Below are 17,376 nucleotides of genomic sequence, written 5' to 3'. Positions count from 1 at the left end.
TATCTCTTCGACATCTGCTTCATTTTGCTTTAAGCCACCAATGTAACAGCATAAACATCTACGGAGATTCACAGATCATTATTAATTGGTTCAACAGCACCACTACATGTCACATTCACACACTCAATAACATACTTGATGAAGTGCTACAGTTCAAGACAGCTTTTAATCACATCTGCGTTTCTCATATATACAGGGAACACAACCAGGATGCTGATAAACTTTCCAAGGAGGCCACGCTGATGGAGAAAGGACATTGGGAGATAACCGAGATTTTGGAACAACAGGAGAAAAAGTTTTACCACCGCCCATATATAGACCCACAATATCCTACTGTGGGTCTGCATGAGAACTGATCTCAAATTAGTAGAAGGACAGCAGCAGTACACAGAACTGCGATTTTTGTAATTTTTTGTAAACTGATGGACGCCATAAGGCATCAACTCATTGAACTATACCGACCATACAGCAATATTTTGCAACAGCAGATATATGTATTTATTTTTTTGGTAAATGTACAGAGATACCAATGACAAATTGGGCATATGCGGCACGCATCTACATATGTAACCTTTCATCATTAATGAAATGTTTACGGATTTTTCCAGTGGAAAAAAAAAAATATCAAAAATTGAGAAACTCATAATGTCCTGTGTGTTGAATATTGTAGCCAATTTTCTCACTGATTATACTACAGAGCATAAAACTGCTCATAAATTAACGTAACACACAGGCTTCATATTCCTTGTATATGGCTTCATATTCCTTGTTTTTCTTCAAGTTTGTTGCCATTGACCACACAGACCAGAGATAAATCATGGAGGAACTTCATTGAAAGCATGGATATATAACATTGAAATAGTAACTGCACATATTTTGAATAAAATTTGTAATGTTTTACGATTGCAAAGAAAATTAAATATGTCAAAATAAAATGTGGAATCTGAATTTGCTTTACAAGACTTAAATTATTAACGATAATAACAAATCTTCCCAACCATTCAAGATAAATCTGATTTAACTTGAATGCACATATTCTTTATTTCCATTATCTAAATGTTTTACTGTCATGAAAAATAGATATTTCCATCTCAACATATCCTTGATCATTTGACATTGCCCTTGGTTAGTTTTTAAAGGTAATGGCTAAACATTTACAGAAGTTCTAATATTGTAAGCCTTACCATTTCCCTTTCATTTGTCAAGTTTAATTTCCACATTTTTTATTTCAATGAAACATTAAAGGCTGCAAACTTTGTGGTTAAGATCCAACTGGTAGAAGAAGGATGACTTTCTATGAAGCTCAAACTACTCATAGGACCCTTTAATACCACCATGCTTATTTGGCATGCCCAGGGTCTACAGAACCACAAGACTGACATAATAGATTTCATGCTTCAAGAAAACAGAAATACTTCAAGCTCGACTTCCATTACATTTTTTTACACGCACTATATGGTCTACCCTGTCCTCTGAGATGGACAGAGGTTCTTTGTGAAGACACACCAAATACAACTGAGTGATTTATGGCACAATGATTAAATAATGATAAGCCAACAAAATATGTACTATTCAACATAAGATATGCTCACTGAAGGGAAAGATTACTGGCCGAGGATTTAGACTCCAAACACCTAATTGGAAGTTGGTTTATGTGGCCTCAAACCAGATGCACTTGGACTCATATTTTTTCCTTGACTAACCAGGGGAATGCCCGAATGCTTTTCCCCTCTGTGAGGGCTATGTGTCTGTCTAATCTCACTTATACGGGGGCTATATATTTGTTTAGCTTCTGCAATTTGGGGACTTAATGCAAACTCGAATCCATGAATTGGTGTGCAATCACTCGAGCTAGTTATCCATGGACTATATGTGTGTTTGACCTCACTGCGACTTCATGTAATCATCTCATCCAAAACTTCGCCATCATTTGCACCTGTTCCCATGCTTCCTAGTCCGAACCCCTGAATTCCAACTTCCTGCAATCAATATATGTTACAGTTCAATTTATTACTGTTCATGCTGCAGGGCTTATGAAATAGAATTGAGTAATATTTTTAAAATTTGTTTGATATGTGTCTTGCACTCACTATTATATTGCATGGCATTCCAAGGGCTTCTTCATACTCAGCTGCATCCAATTCTTGAAGATGTGATCCTTTGAAAAACTTGGGAAGGATATACTGCCTCGCTGAGACTAACAAGTTACAACATGATCAGTAGTGGGAAGAGAACGCCATCTATAGGCACCCATGTGATACCAAAACATGCCAGCAAATAACATGTCTGGAAAATGGTGAAAGTGGAAATTGTCTTGAAAGGCACCGTTTCAAGAAATGTAGCATGATACTCCTAAAGTTCTCTATAACCATCAGTTCAACATTGATCAACTTTGAAAACTATATTACAAGAATTAAATTCAATCACATTATAGTTTGAATAAAGTTCATACTTGTATCTACGGTTTGGAGCAGTGAAAAGAAACAATATCCTTTCCCAAAATTGATTTCCTGGCAAACTCTCTATGGCCATGAAGGCAAAGTAACCCCAAAGCACAGAAGTTGGGATATTTCTAATGACGGGCATTGCTGCAAGGCAGCCAACCACCATCAGAGATTGCAACAAATTACTCAAGCGTTGTTCTTTCACCTCAATAGGAAGCAGGTCATCGACGTCCTTGTCAACATTAAAAATTGATTCATCAACTGGGGCATCCATATTCCCAGTACTTGCGGCCAACTGAATTATGGTCTCTTTCAATTCCTTAAGTTCCTACATAAATGGTTGGGACATCACAAGACAAATAAATAAAGGGAGACGAAAATTAGATAAAATGAAACACCCAAACTCAAAAATAAGACCATTACCAAGGCAAGTGGAGGCTGATAAACCAGTGGGGTCTGCATTTGCTCATAGGCTTCTTGCATGTTTCCGTATAATTTCCCTAAGGTGGAATTTTTCTACATACTTTTCCGGACTGTTGTCACTAACTTGCTAAGCACCAACTGTAACAAAAGTACTTGTAATTTACTCATCTATAAAATGTCTGAATTGTGTCTTTGCCCTGAGAAGTTGCAATTGATAATTCCAATATATTAATACCTGATGTTTGAGGGTAGCTAAGCTTTTCATGTGCATGGGATATTGAGGAATAACACCATTTGAAGGAGGTATGCCAACAAGACCACATAAAATAGTCTACCACAATAAAAGGAAAATTTATGAATCCACTAGAGATTTTTTATGGAGGTGAAAACAAAGAATGAAGAGTTAGATCAAGATGTCTTCAGGAGAGCAAGAGCTCTTCCAGAATAGGGTAGCCAGTGACAGTTGAACCTAAACATGAACTCTGACAAACATTACAACATAGTTCTAAATAATATATATCTATATATATATATATATATATATATATATATATATATATATATATATATATATATATATATATATATATATATATATATATATATATATATATATATATATATATATATATATATACTGAGGTAATTTGCATACCAAAAATCCTAAGAGAAGTCATAATGGTATGAAGAAGGTTTTCTAAAGTTGAATTCCTTTTGTTGGGCAAGTTTGGATGCAATGCTGTGATCAAAATAATAAAGCACTACAATCATTGTTGCTGGAATGAAATCTCCAAAAATGTATAACAATGGCACATCAAGCATTTCTTGTGTGGAAAAATAAGCACTGTTATTGCATGGAAACGAAAACAAAAAAGGAAAAAAAAAATGGATTCTATGTTTTGAGGTGGTGGATGAAAGGCAAGATCAATGCCTTATCATGTATTGCTACCTGAGGAAGAAATCTGAACAACCAGAAATCTAAGTATGGAAGGGGTAGAGCCTCCATCCCTTAGCATGTGAAAAATAAATGGTTAAAATATAATAAGATGGAAAGCTTAATTTGGAAGTCTTGACAGGGTCAAGGAAAGCCACTATTACTTCCACATCAAGAGGTTTGTTTAGATAAAAGCTCACCTACTGCAAGTCAGGGCTTCTTCCTGACCAATCACCAGCCTTAGGAAGATGAGACTTCAAGAGAAACAATCAAGTCTGAAGATATAGGAGTTGATGGATGCCATTGCTCAGTTGGCTTGGCATTTTCTGTTTTATAAATCAAACAGTGTAAGCGGAACTATTTTGAGGAGTGCGGAAGGTTTAAGCATGTCTAGTTCCCATTTTGGGAAAAATGGTGAACATTGAACCTTAGCAAATAACACAGATCCAGAATTATCAAAACCTGCATTTTGCTTTTTATGATCAAAGAAAACCTTTGTCATTGAAGGATCTCCTTTATGATATACTAGTCAAGGGTAAAGTTGGCCAAGTTTCTTAGTGATAACAACAAAATATTATACGGTCTGGTTAAGAAAAATATTCAAATTCTGCTTGGCTTCTTGCTAAAGATATTTCCTCAAGAGGTTTTTCATTTTGCAGCATTCTCAAAAATTTTATAGTCTGGAGTGTCAAAGAAAGTTATCTTAGGAATGTTCTCAACTATGATCAAAAGTCTAAAGACCTACCTGTTTTTACTGACATCTAAGCGACAACAATTTTCTCATGTAATTCTTCTTAAAGTCAAATTTTTCAAGGGGTTGTGCTCCAAGTGGGCAATTAGAGCCTGCCAACCCGCAACTTCAATGACCAAAATATTCTAGGCAATATAGTCAGTACAGAAGAAATATATTTTATAGATATAGTGTCATCGTGCAATACCTGCCAACAGAAAAATTTAAGCCTAACCAACTTGTAGGACGCTGCAAGTCAGGACTCAGATTTGAAGGTTTTCCTGCCTTTATTACAAAGTTCTATCTAATTTTGTAGCATAAGATATAAGGCTGAGAAACAATGTAGATAAGGCAAGATAATTTTATTTAAGTCTAAATAAAGCCTGACAGATAGGTAAATGGGACTAAGAAGTACAACCAGCGATGCCAATTTGTAGGGGAACCCTTATATGGTTTGGTTAAGAAAAATATTCAAATTCTGCTTGGCTTCTTGCTAAAGATTTTTTCAGGTTGATTATCCTGGTGCTTATCAAAATACTCCATTATATTCAAAAAAATGAAGTCACTTTCAAAGAAGGATCTGTAAAATTAATCAATTTGCAATTGTCTTCATCTTATATATTTTTCTGAAGAGGAAAAAAACTATGATTGTCCAGTTTTGATTAGTGAAAAACAAAAGGGGTTTGACCACCTGGTTTCAACTGAAAATAGCCAAAACTAGTCTCAGCTAGTTGGATTTGAATACACCGATTTTCATAATTCAATTGGACCTATTTCTCCTTTAACAAAACATTATTTATTTATTTTTAAATACCATATAAGCTACTTTTAGTTCATCACTGTGCTTTCCCTTCTTTCATGCAATAGCTTGGGTGTAACAGTGTAACACATTTCAAGAGTTAAAAAGCTCCTAATGGCATCTGTTTTATTTGAAGGTTAACCGTGTCTCTTTTTCTTAGGGGTTCTTCCTTAAGAGATAAAGGATTCATGTTACTAGGCCCTAGTAAACCATATCATGCCATAGAAGACACAGCATTTGAGACTTACCTTTTGTCATTGTGTAAAAATTCTGTACAATTCACCTGGTTGTTGATGCATGATTATTCAATGAGATGCATTGTTGAAGGCATCCCTGACAAGAGAGTTAGCATGGTAGAGCAAGGATATATTACCACCTAATATCTCATAACAAAATTTTCAATACTGCCTTATTTCTCGAAAAATGACTTATTGGTATTAAGCACCAGTTAATCAGGTTAGGTAGTTTCCCAAGTTATTCACAGCAGACCATAGAACAGAGTTCACTCTAGAGACATTGGTAGCTTGTTGCTAACAAAAATCACTTTTTGGTCTTGAGCACCAGTGAATATGTTTAGGTAGTCTCCCAGGTTATTCACAGCAAACCTCATAACAGAAAATGGTCATCCTAGAGGCATGGGCTCTACATGTCTGAACTGTTTACTAGTTTTTATCTCATTACCTACAGCTTGGAATATTTCTGCTTTTGTATTGCTCCTTTAAATAAACTTAGATATGAGATGCTTTCAGCACTTCTAATTGTTTCCTTTCTTGTTTTTTAACCAATCAGATGGACTGTTTTAAAGTTTGTAGTTATTACAATTTCTTTCTTTTCTGTATCTAGTTTCGTATAAACTATAATTAGTTATGGTTTAAATTTTCTTGTTTAAAGACGTAGATGTTGGAGAAACTACTACTTTGCATTCTACTACCTTGTTGCTTCTGTCATCGAAAGAAAGCTGAAGTTTGATGGTCAACACTCTATTTAAACATATAGCTTCATAATGACATCTATCTTGGATACAGCCAGTCAACTCTAGAATAGCAATAATTTTCGCAGTTCTCTGTTTGTTTCTTACACGCTTGCATAAATACACATACAACCCAAAATGTAGGTGTTGTTAGTTAAGGATAAATCTAAATCAAAACCAGCCTCTGTTTTAAAATAAGAAAAAGATGTCTCAGGAATGATGTGGAGAGAAGAATTGGACCTCTCTTATGCTAAATCACTCCAAAATGCTATCCACCTTGTAGATTTTGAAGGCGCATGGGAAGGCACAACTACTAAATTGGTAAGATTTTTTTCAAACAGAATCTTGTCGTGGAACTGGACACTGCATTTAAAATTGGGGGAATTGTAGATAAGGCAAGATAATTTTATTTTAAGTCTAAATAAAGCCTGACAGATAGGTAAATGGGACTAAGAAGTACAACCAGTGATGCCAATATGTAGGGGCACCCTATGCTACCCCAAAATCATAAAACAAAATATAACAGTATCAAACAAGAGAACATGAACTAAATATGAGATCAAAAAAGTGGAAAGAGGATAGAGTGCAAGAGATTAACTAGAGGTACATAAGACAGGATGAAGAGGAAAAGGGTAAAAAGAAGAATCTATCATGGAATCGGTCACTGAGAATGATCCAATACATTGTCTAACAATATCGTCTGGGCCCTGAAAAGTACCCATGCCTGAGAGGACCTGGCTAGATGATCCTGGGAGGCATCTGCCAAACATGAGCAGACCTTCTCCGCACATTCAAGGGCAGTGAAGTCATGGCCTAAAGTGTATGCATCATTGAAAATTTTGATGAAAGAAATTCGTAACCAAGCAAGCCACTAATTATAACTTGTATAAGAAAGAATTTGCATTGAAATCTTCTGGCAATTGGAGAGCAAAACCTTGGGATTGGTAGGGTATTGTTCAAAAACACCAATACAAATTGAGAGAATCCTTACGAGAGTGGTTTTGAGATGCCATTAACATCAACCGTAAGGATATTTAAAATTTCTGAGATGAGAAATCCACTGCTGCTAAATATCTTGGATCATTCCCCCAATGGTTCAACAATGTAGGCCACTTTGCTTGTTAAAAACGTATTGTCAGTGCTTTATCAAAGTCCAAATGGCTGGGGTAAATGGCAAGATAATGTTAAATATGAAAAATCCATTGCATGCTCTGAAAAACATAGCAGAATAAGTGGAAGCAAAGATTCAGCCATGGGTAAAATTAAGAGAAAAGAAAATTTTTGCAATGCCCGACATGGTCTAGTCAAATATTATGCATACTACGAGCAGCTCTAGTGTTGTATATAAAAACAGTCACCGTGGATAAATTTGGCAGCAAAATAAAGCAACATTCAATACAGTTGAGCATACCTTATAAAGTTCTCATATATTGAAACGCACTCACGTGTTGAATACTATGATCTCTGTTCAACTTTTCTATCAGATGTAAAGAGGTTATTATCAGTTATCACTTCCTCAATACTTCCATCATGTACAAGGCCTCGGCCACAGTCAGAATGGACCATTTCCTGAAAATTCGATACACCATTGAGGTTAATTTTGAAGCCAAATCTTCTTTCCAAAAGATGAAATCCAAATCAGCATAATGATACTTCTACATGTTTGTTTAGCTTTAGTTGATTCTCTTTTGCTTGTGGGGTAACAGGCAGATGGAGAGAATCTTTAACAAAATTTGATATCCAACCCTTAAAAAAAATTCATGGTCTCTTGCAACCACGGTTATATGTGCTTCCCAACCAACAGAAGCATTCAACTTTGGTTGGCAAAGTGATTATAACCCCTGTTCCAACTGCAGGAGGCGTGAATCCACCTAATTTGGCCTTCCAAAACAACTGATAATATGTATCATACTCAACAACTATCTTCTCCCCTACTTCAAACTTAAAGAAAAACAAGGAATATGAAGCCAACTTACCTTGATTCAAAAGCCGGCTACAGATGGGCAGGACCTGCATAAAGGGGCCTAATTTCTCGCGCTCAGCCAACAATTCTGTCAAGTACCAACTGTTGTTGTTGTTGCTGCAATGGCATGAGACATTTAGATCCAAGAAACCATGGATACCAAAACAAGAGAAGAATAAGTGGATTGAAAATGCAAGAATATTGCACCTAAACTACTGCTGCTAAATAGAAAATATGATTTGTGAACTATGATCAAAAACCCTATTTCAAAACAATTTTATACAGGATGAATTCGTGAAAACAGGGAGCCAGGGAGCCATATACACCATGAATCCATGAAAACAGGGAGCCATATACACGATGAATCCAGAATTCGTGAAAATAGTGGGCTGAATCTGTGAAAACAGGTAGCCACCCTCCATTTGAAAACAAATTAACCTCCGCCCTCCATTTCAAAACAAATCTATCCTCCCAGGACCAAATCGACCCTCACAATTTCACAAACCACTCCCAAACCAAAAAAACCAAACTGTAAATCAGAAATGGCGATTTTGATCTCCCAAACCAGGAGAAAAATATCAAAATGGGGCAATTTTAAGGGAATACGATTCGGTTAGTTTATCTACCCTGGGCTAAAATAAAAAAAATAAATTAATTTTTAAATAAAATGAGGGCTAATTAAAAAAAAAATATATATATATATATATATATATATTTTAATTAAAAATTCGCCCCATTAAAATATAAAAAGCCTTAAATTTCTCCTTTGGGCGATTGTTCGCCCCTAAATTTACTATGGTCACAGCAAAGCTAGACACCAAATTGGTGTATGAGCCCACCTTATTTGTGGGACAGGGGACCCACCTTTATGTAGTGATTTGACTGCTAAAGTCTATGAATGCATACATACTCTACCCATATATATATATATGCTAAAGATGTTATTTGTTATGGCTTCTTTGCTTTAACAGGTTGATGTTTTGAGCTATCTCCACTGACCATGCTTGCACGGATTGGTTATTGTGCAGACCATGATCACATATTCTTAGTGTGATTTCATGCCCAATGGAAGCCTGCAAGAGCATCTTTGCTCTGATAGTGAGCAACCACCTTTCCCAAATGTTGCTTTTATGTTAGACTCCGTGAAAAACAAAAATCTTTTGAATTGGTGAAGTTTAGACAAAAAACTAAATCTCATGCTAATTAGCCCCCAACATTCTTGCCATAAGTTTATGATGTCTATGGTGAAGATAGGGCTATAGAAGAACAGGTTATCACTCCTTAGAGCCGAACAGTTGTCAAGGATAGATCATGTTAACTTCTTATCATTTCCCCATTTAGATTTGAAATTAGGAGAGGCCCATTTAGATGTGATAGGCACCTCAAGTTTACAAAGCTAGAGGTTGTGTGAAATCGAGATATGCATCCTTCAGCTTTACAACTTGGAGGTGCACACCATGGAATTCATATTGTACCTAGGTTCTCATGGGTTTGTGTTAGCATTCATATTGAATTCATGTAATGTGGGCTTACACACATATGGAAAAAAAGCACACAAAAAAAATTTGATGGAAAACCCCTACCCTCACCTGGTTTGCGATATGTGATTTTCAGTCATTTTTAATTGCAGTCAGAATGTGGATTGTGAATTGCTTATCTATTATTTAAAGAGATTTAATATTTCTTATATAATTGGGCCATTTGCCTATATAGGTCAATTGGGGGCGAGGTGGGGCTTTGTTATAATCATCCCCATGGTTTGACTCCTTAAAAAATTAGTTGTTGTGCCTATGCAAGGTGGGCCATCATCATAAATTGAGCCATCACAGTTGTTAAGTTAGGTTTGGTGGTGTTGTAGAAACTACAACCACCGTCCAAAATTTTGTCTATGCTTTGATTTTGGAGCCTCCCTTCTAAACCACAACAACTCATCTTACATTGATTCAGGTACTTGCACTTCGACTAGGCTTTATTTTTTCATATTGGCTTGTGTTTTCTCACTCAATTCTTTTTTCTAACCCACAAGTCAATCTCTTGACTTGGTAATTCGACAGTTTCGTGATTTCCTTATAGAACTGCGTAATTCTTGAGTGCAACTTGCCTTGATCTTGGGAAATATTGTACAATCTTGAGTGCCAGTGAGCCTTGAGCTCAGGAAATACGCAGTACTAGATGGAAACTAGTCTTGAGCTAGAAAAATGTGCAGACATGAAAAGGCAGCCTAGAGCCACTCAGCTTAGAAATTGTGCAGAACCCATTAAGCCCAGAAACTGCGCAATGCATGGGCCAGAGAGTTTCCTGGTTCTTCTCAAAACTGTGCAATCTTTCTAGGCAATTCATGGCAGTTTTTCCCAAAAAATAAAAAATAAAATAAAAAAGCATCCCAAAAAAATAGGGATCTATTTTTAGCAACACAAAGGAGGCACTTGAGTTATTTTGCATATTGTTGCCAAGTGTCATTTTTTCCTTGATTTTAGGTATGTGCATCATAGACCCTAATTTGACCAAATATATTTAATCGATGCTACTAGATCTCATTTTCACACTCAATCTCAGAGCTCAAGAATTCCCAAGGAGATCAAGGAAACTTAGGTGTGATTGTCATCGCTTTTCCAGGTGAGTTTTTCTTTTCTAGTCTTTTGCTGCTTTTTTTGTCACTTTTTGTTGTTTAGCTTGTGAGAGTGTTTTTCAATTGTTTCTTTGAATGATTATTGGTGTTTTAACTTGTTTTAACATGTAGAAATGATGTTTCAAGTTTTATATTACCTTTCCCAAGTGTCACATGAGTTACCCTGTTTTTGCACTAATGGTCGTCGTTGTGGCAACTCTCTTCACATGCTTTGTTTTCCTTCATTTTAATTGATTCCTACACTTGTTTCACTTGCATGCATCAATTATTAGTCAGATATTCACTCAACATCATACCATCCTTCAGATCTACCTGATTTTCACACTCCCCTTAGGCAGATATGGGCCCCCCTTGCTCGGATCTCACACTTCATTGCATGCATTGCGCAAAATAGGAGCTCAAGGACTCTTCCTTGGCTTCTGAAATTGTGAAGAGCTTGTCCTATCTTGGCTCAAACTGTGTAGTTCTAGGTGCCAGCCTCCCATATTGTCCATCGAGACTACACTCTCCTGGTGTTTGCCCAAACTGAACTACGCATTTTCAGTTCTAGTCATCAATCTTCCCGGTTGCCTACAGGGAATGTGCAATGCACTGTAGAAAATCTTGTGGATTCACAAGCTCACGTAATCTACTAAAACAAGAGACAAAAATCTACTTCTACTCTTTACAGCAGAAGCCCATAAAGATCGAGCAAACAATAATCAACAAGAGGAAGAAAATCAAGGGCACATAACACAATAAATATCCGGGGAAAGCCACAGCTCAAAACCCCACTACTATATTGTATTAATCTGGAAAATCAAGATGAAATTACAATGCTTTTTCTCTAAAGAACAATCCCAGCACTCAGCAAATTCAATCTCCAACTCATAAGCAATCTCAAGGCCAAATCTTAGCCTGTTAAAAATATCTCCATGTCTTTATTCAAATGTGTAATTCTTATGGAGGATTGATTTTATTTAAAGGGAAATATATCCTCTAAAAATTGCGCAATCCCTTAAGGATCAGTTCCTGAATGCACGCACTATTAGTGCAACTCAGAAAAATCTAAAACAACTAGTACATTGTCCATGCACTCTAGTCTCAATTGGGTCTTTCTCAAAATCGACATACATGAGTTTCTGATAAGTAAATATTCATTTAACTAAAGTAGCACTAGTTGAGTGCACTAATGCATCAACTAACTGTTAACTCACTATTAGTTCCTCAAACAGTTTGGAACTAATTTAACTGGACTTAACTCAATAAACTAAGTTAACTAATTACAACTCATACTTAACTCATCATGGACCCCTATAATATAGGGAGAACATATACATGACTTCAGAAAGACTTCCAACTCGAAATTCCTAAGTTAACTAAGTCAACTCACTCTAGTTAACTATTACAAGTTTCTATGAGAATAAAATTTGATTTTAATTCTTAGTTTAATTCAAGGACAAATTAAACTGGAATTTCTGGATTCTATTTTTATCATTTCTTGTTGCTATTTTCAACACTCCCTCTCAACAAGAAAGGAATTCAACTCGATCTCAATCCTAAACCTTTGGAATTTTCTGCATGCAACACTTCTCTCTAGTGTTGTTGCTCCAGCAACTCTAGAAACGAAAAACATCCAACCTGAATTAGAATGATGCCTCTATCATCAAAGTATCTCACTACTATTGCCTTTATCAACTGAAAACTTTGTGCTTCTATTGACTCTGTCTTTTTGCAATGTTGTCAACCCTCTCTACGCTTCTTCAGTATTTGACTGCTCTAGCCTCTGTCATTTTTATCTCTGACTGCATCGATCCCATTGATTCCTCCCGCTACTATGTACTTTGGGCTCTCGTAGCAAGGTACGATCCATGAGATAAAACCACTCAATGGACCCTGCCCAATTTCATCTCTCTTAGGACCAGCACTTCAAATCACCCCACATCACACCTAGACGTATGGTTGCATGTGATCCCTCTACCCACTTGGCTCAAAACTTCCCCCTACTTGAGGTCTCTGCATGAGTGGATGCCTCCACTCAGTCTCCTATCGGCTTCTCCAATTGTGTCAGATTCACAATTGTCTAAGAATGCTTCTTCTCTGCTTGAGTGGATCTCTCCACTCAGTCTTTTCTCAGCTTCTCTAGTTGTGGTTTCTCCACAACTTCCTGAAGTTGATTCTGAGGCTTCTTCTAGGGTTGCATGTTGAGAGGTAATTTACTCTCCCTCTCAACCACCAAGTCTCTAACCTTTGCCTTGCTCCTCAAGTATTTGCATGCATCTTGAACCTCAAGAGCATACAGGTTCTTGACCCGTGCACTGATTTGTTTCACCGGTCTCGTGGTGATGTGTCTAAGGAAAACCTTTCCCTTACTAAAAACCACATCATAGCCACGGTCTTCCAATACCACGACTGAAATAAGATTCTTCTTTAGTCTTGGAACATACATCACATCTGTGATCCTAAGAGGGGAGCCAGATTCCCTTTGAAAGGTAACCTTACTGATCCTGGTAGCTCTATACCTATCGTCATCTCCAAACTCTATGCTCTGCTTCAGGTCTTTCTCCTCAAAATCACTAAAGAGATCTTTATTCCTCGTTATATGGAATGAGGCACTGCTATCAAGATACCACATGCCTCCCATGGTAGTGTCGAAAATGAAAGTAATGAGAGAGAAATCAAGTTTGAATTATGAAGTGAGAGCCTCACCTATTGTCGCTACTGTCTGATCCTTCTTGCTTGCTTTCTTCTGTGCGCAGTTCTTAGCACAGTGTCCATGCTGATTACAGTGAAAAACACTTAATTTTCATCAAGTGCATCTTTTTTCTGCCCTCCTCACCTTTGGACTTCTTTCCCTTGGCCCACTCATCTGAATTGGGGCAGATTAGTAATGGTGTGCTAATCCCCTCACCAGAATATAAAAATGTGCTTGAGGTTTGACTCCAAAATAGCAAGTAAAAGCATGAATTTTATGTGTTTTTACTTAAGTTAGTTTCATGAAGAAAACTTAAAACATGAAACTAAAACACTAAATGGAAGCATGTATCAAATAATAATACACCAGCCATTGATAAAGGAGTTCACCCCTCCTGGGCTACATCTCCTTGGATCAGCTCTAAAGGCATGACCCCTTCTCATTATGCTAAAAATTCTTCAATGGTAAAGAGTACATAAGTGTGCTGACAAAAAGAGTGGCTAGTTTCCCCTTCAAGGAAACATTTTTCTGCAAAGAACTCTCACTCTAAACACATGACAACCTACAGTTAGTCATGAAACAATTAGCAAGCTAAGGGCTCTCAAATCAAGACCCCATACTCCAACTTCCAAGAGCATAAACAATACTACAATGCACTTGAAGTACTCAAACAAGTCTCTTTCTCCATACACATATAGAGAAGAAGAAATAAAGCTACAACACTGCTATAATGGCTGTTGCAAAAAACATATGGAGGCTGGAAGACCCTTGCAAGGTCATCTCCACCTTCATACTCCACCATAAACTGAATCAATACTCTGGTTGACCAGAGCACCCATAGGCTTCACTTTACAAAAATCCTATCTAGAAGTGCTCCTTTGCTCCTGAAACCTGTTCCAATCAGTTCAGAATGCCCAAAAATGGTTATCTAGCCTCTTTTTGCATCCCATTTGGTCAAAATTTTCTTAGTTATGACTTCTGTCAGTATTTTCATAATTTTCTCCTCCAAATCCAGTTTATTGCCAGTTAAATTCATTATTTGTAGTTAAAACTGGCAGTTTCGCCAAAATCAGCGGTTCCTCTATCATTCCCACCTATCTCGCGGTTGAGGTCCGAGTGGTCACATGTGGTGTGGAGGTTCGACAGAAAAGGCTACGGTTCCGCAGCTCTGTCAGATATCGCAATTGTCTTTGTCGGGGGTGATCCTTATACACCAGACTTAACTCATTGCAACATGCGATTTGGTGATGTGGCGGACCGACGAGTTATAAACTACAAATCTGAAACATATCGCATTCGGGACTTATCGCTTATCGCAATTGAAAAATAACCCCAATCCCAAACAACAGGCGCTCTCTGATACATGGATCTGTCGGGATTATGAAACACAACATATAACATATCGCATCCGGTAGTCCTATTGCAATCGACACTTTCCTTCGGTGGATATCAAATTCCATACACTGCGATAGCAGTGGACCCGCCGAGGTTATAAACTTGGGTCTAAAGTCGCATCACATCCAGGATATCCTATCGCATTTCGCATCAGCGGAGAACCGATGGTAATGTAATGCGAGACTTTCTGTGATTGCGATATGCGATAAATCGCATCGCAACCATGCTTGAACCGGGGGTCGATTCTTAACTCCTCCGATATGCGATTGTGATATCACATCGCAACCCATCTTGTCAAGGGTCGATTCTACAACACCTTCCCCTTCACCGATTGCAATCATGACTTGCGATTGCCTTATCACATCGCAATCCTTCCTACTTGGGAGCTGATTTCTAATGCCGACCTGACTTTTACTCTGATATGCGATATGCAGGGGCCAATGGCAACCTACCACTTGGCGCTTCCCCATTGACTTGCTCCAACTTCTACATACGAGCTTAGATTTGAGTGTCGTTCGCACCGTTGGATTCAGAACGAAGAGCACTTCGATATGAAGCTGAGTTTGAAAAAAAATTGACACTTTGATTTTTGAGCTCTTGGTCACTCTTCCCAGCTGAAAAACTTTTGGTCTCCAAAAGTTTACTTTCAATTGTTCAACATTTCAAGGTACAGTTCCTTCATTTTTCCAAACTCGATCCAATCGATGTTTGCAGTGCCCTAACTTGTACTTGTCTTGGATTTTTCTCAAGCTGAACTTAAAATATAACTTGACCAAAGAATTCAAGTTCGATGTTCTTCTCGACTTGTCCATGTCACTACAGCCATCCACAACAACATCCTTCCCAAGAAGAATTCCAAGAAGATGAGAACCTTGGAATTGCTTATCTGCAAAATCCTTGTCGAGGATAAGATCCTAAAAGACTTTTCGAAATGAACCCAAACAAGCTTCACATAGTGATTACTTGTATAACTTGAGTGCTACACACATTTGGAACATATTAAATGTGTTGCAGCTAATCATACAACAGTTTTAAAATGATTTTTCAAACTACAAGTAGAAATGCATTTTACAAAATGGAATAAACTTGACTCCAAAATTTATCCATTCAAATTGACTATCAACAAGGCAAACAGCATTGTAATTGCTTAAAGAAAATATTGTTGCATATAAGTGATTTATTTATGAACATCAATTTCCCAACTATGGTTATATGCAACTAGTGCAAAACAGAAATTTACAAAATTCAGTTGGACAAATAGTTTGCCCATTTCTTACCCAACCAGGTAAACAAACCCTCTATTTGAACTTTCTCTTCTTCTGAAGTTGCTTCAGGGATGGTCACATCTTACGCCACTTTTTCTGTTGTCGCTTCCTCTTTTGGTGCTTGCATTATTTTCTTTCCCTTACCGGGATGAAGTTGTGGAAACAATTTCCAACGCTTCTTGACCTAATGCCCATTCATATTGCAGTGGGTACAGAAGTTCTTTTGAGCTCCTCTTGGCTCACTTGCCTTTAACCTTGGCTGAGATTTTCTATTTTTGGTCTCAACTCCTGTAGACATAAAAATCTTCTTGATGACTGCTTTCCTTTTATCGCACTTATCTACACAAAGGTGCATGGAAACATTTTCCTCAACATGTTATTCAAATTTTCATGTTGTTTTCCATCATGAACATAATTTGAATTAACAGAACGGTTATACCTTTGTTTGATGCCCTTTGGCTTACGCTGCCTACGTGAGGAACTTGTGTGGCAAGAAGAACTCGAATTTCCGTGTTCTTCATCTTTTACATCTCTCTTTGGAGACTTTTTGCACTGTAAGTCCTCCTTATGCTTGAGGAACCAAGCAGGAACCATTTCTGGATGCAACTCCCAACGTCTTGCCTCCTCGTGTCCTTTCTTACAACAAAAGGAACATGATATCCATGACCTATCGCTAGAATACCACTCTTCTTTTGAACCATAGCCTAAGCCTTCAAATTTAGGCCTCTCCTTCGCCGCAATTTGATTTTTGATGCCTTGCTGGTTTACTCCAAGGCCTCCTCCCTTGTGACCCATCCTGGTCAAGAGCTTGGATCCAATGCCTTTACTGTGTTTTTCAAGGTTGCAAATGAATTTACGTCAATACTTTCACATAAGGAAGAAGCATGTAAATTCTTACCATTTTCTTCAATTTTCGATTGACACATGAAGATGTTTTCAAATTCCCTTTTGATTTGAGATGTGCCCTCCTGGAATCTTCGGCTTTGGGTGCTGATTGAACCTCATTTTCCACATCATGTGAACAAAAGGTACAAAATTGTCCATATACCTTCTCGGAGGGACTTTCTACACTAGCATCTTGTATAATAGTTGTAGAAAAACATGAAGATTGTGGAGAAGATGGTGGTATATCACCATTCTTGTTACCTTC

The 17,376-nt window shown here is 37.3% G+C and overlaps 1 pseudogene; it reads right to left on the bottom strand.

Annotated features, from left to right (window-relative positions):
• Window positions 1-1,634: 1,634 nt before the first annotated feature.
• LOC149220429 (putative boron transporter 2) overlaps window positions 1,635-17,376 on the bottom strand; it is a 105,013-nt pseudogene continuing 89,271 nt past the window's right edge.

The sequence above is a fragment of the Pinus tabuliformis genome, chromosome Q (assembly GCF_031772625.1).
Source record: "Pinus tabuliformis cultivar Carrire ecotype Pingquan chromosome Q, CPIR1, whole genome shotgun sequence".
Lineage (NCBI taxonomy): Eukaryota > Viridiplantae > Streptophyta > Pinopsida > Pinales > Pinaceae > Pinus > Pinus tabuliformis.
The sequence above is the reverse complement of the archived record's forward strand: the minus strand, read 5'-3'. Positions and strand labels throughout refer to the sequence as shown.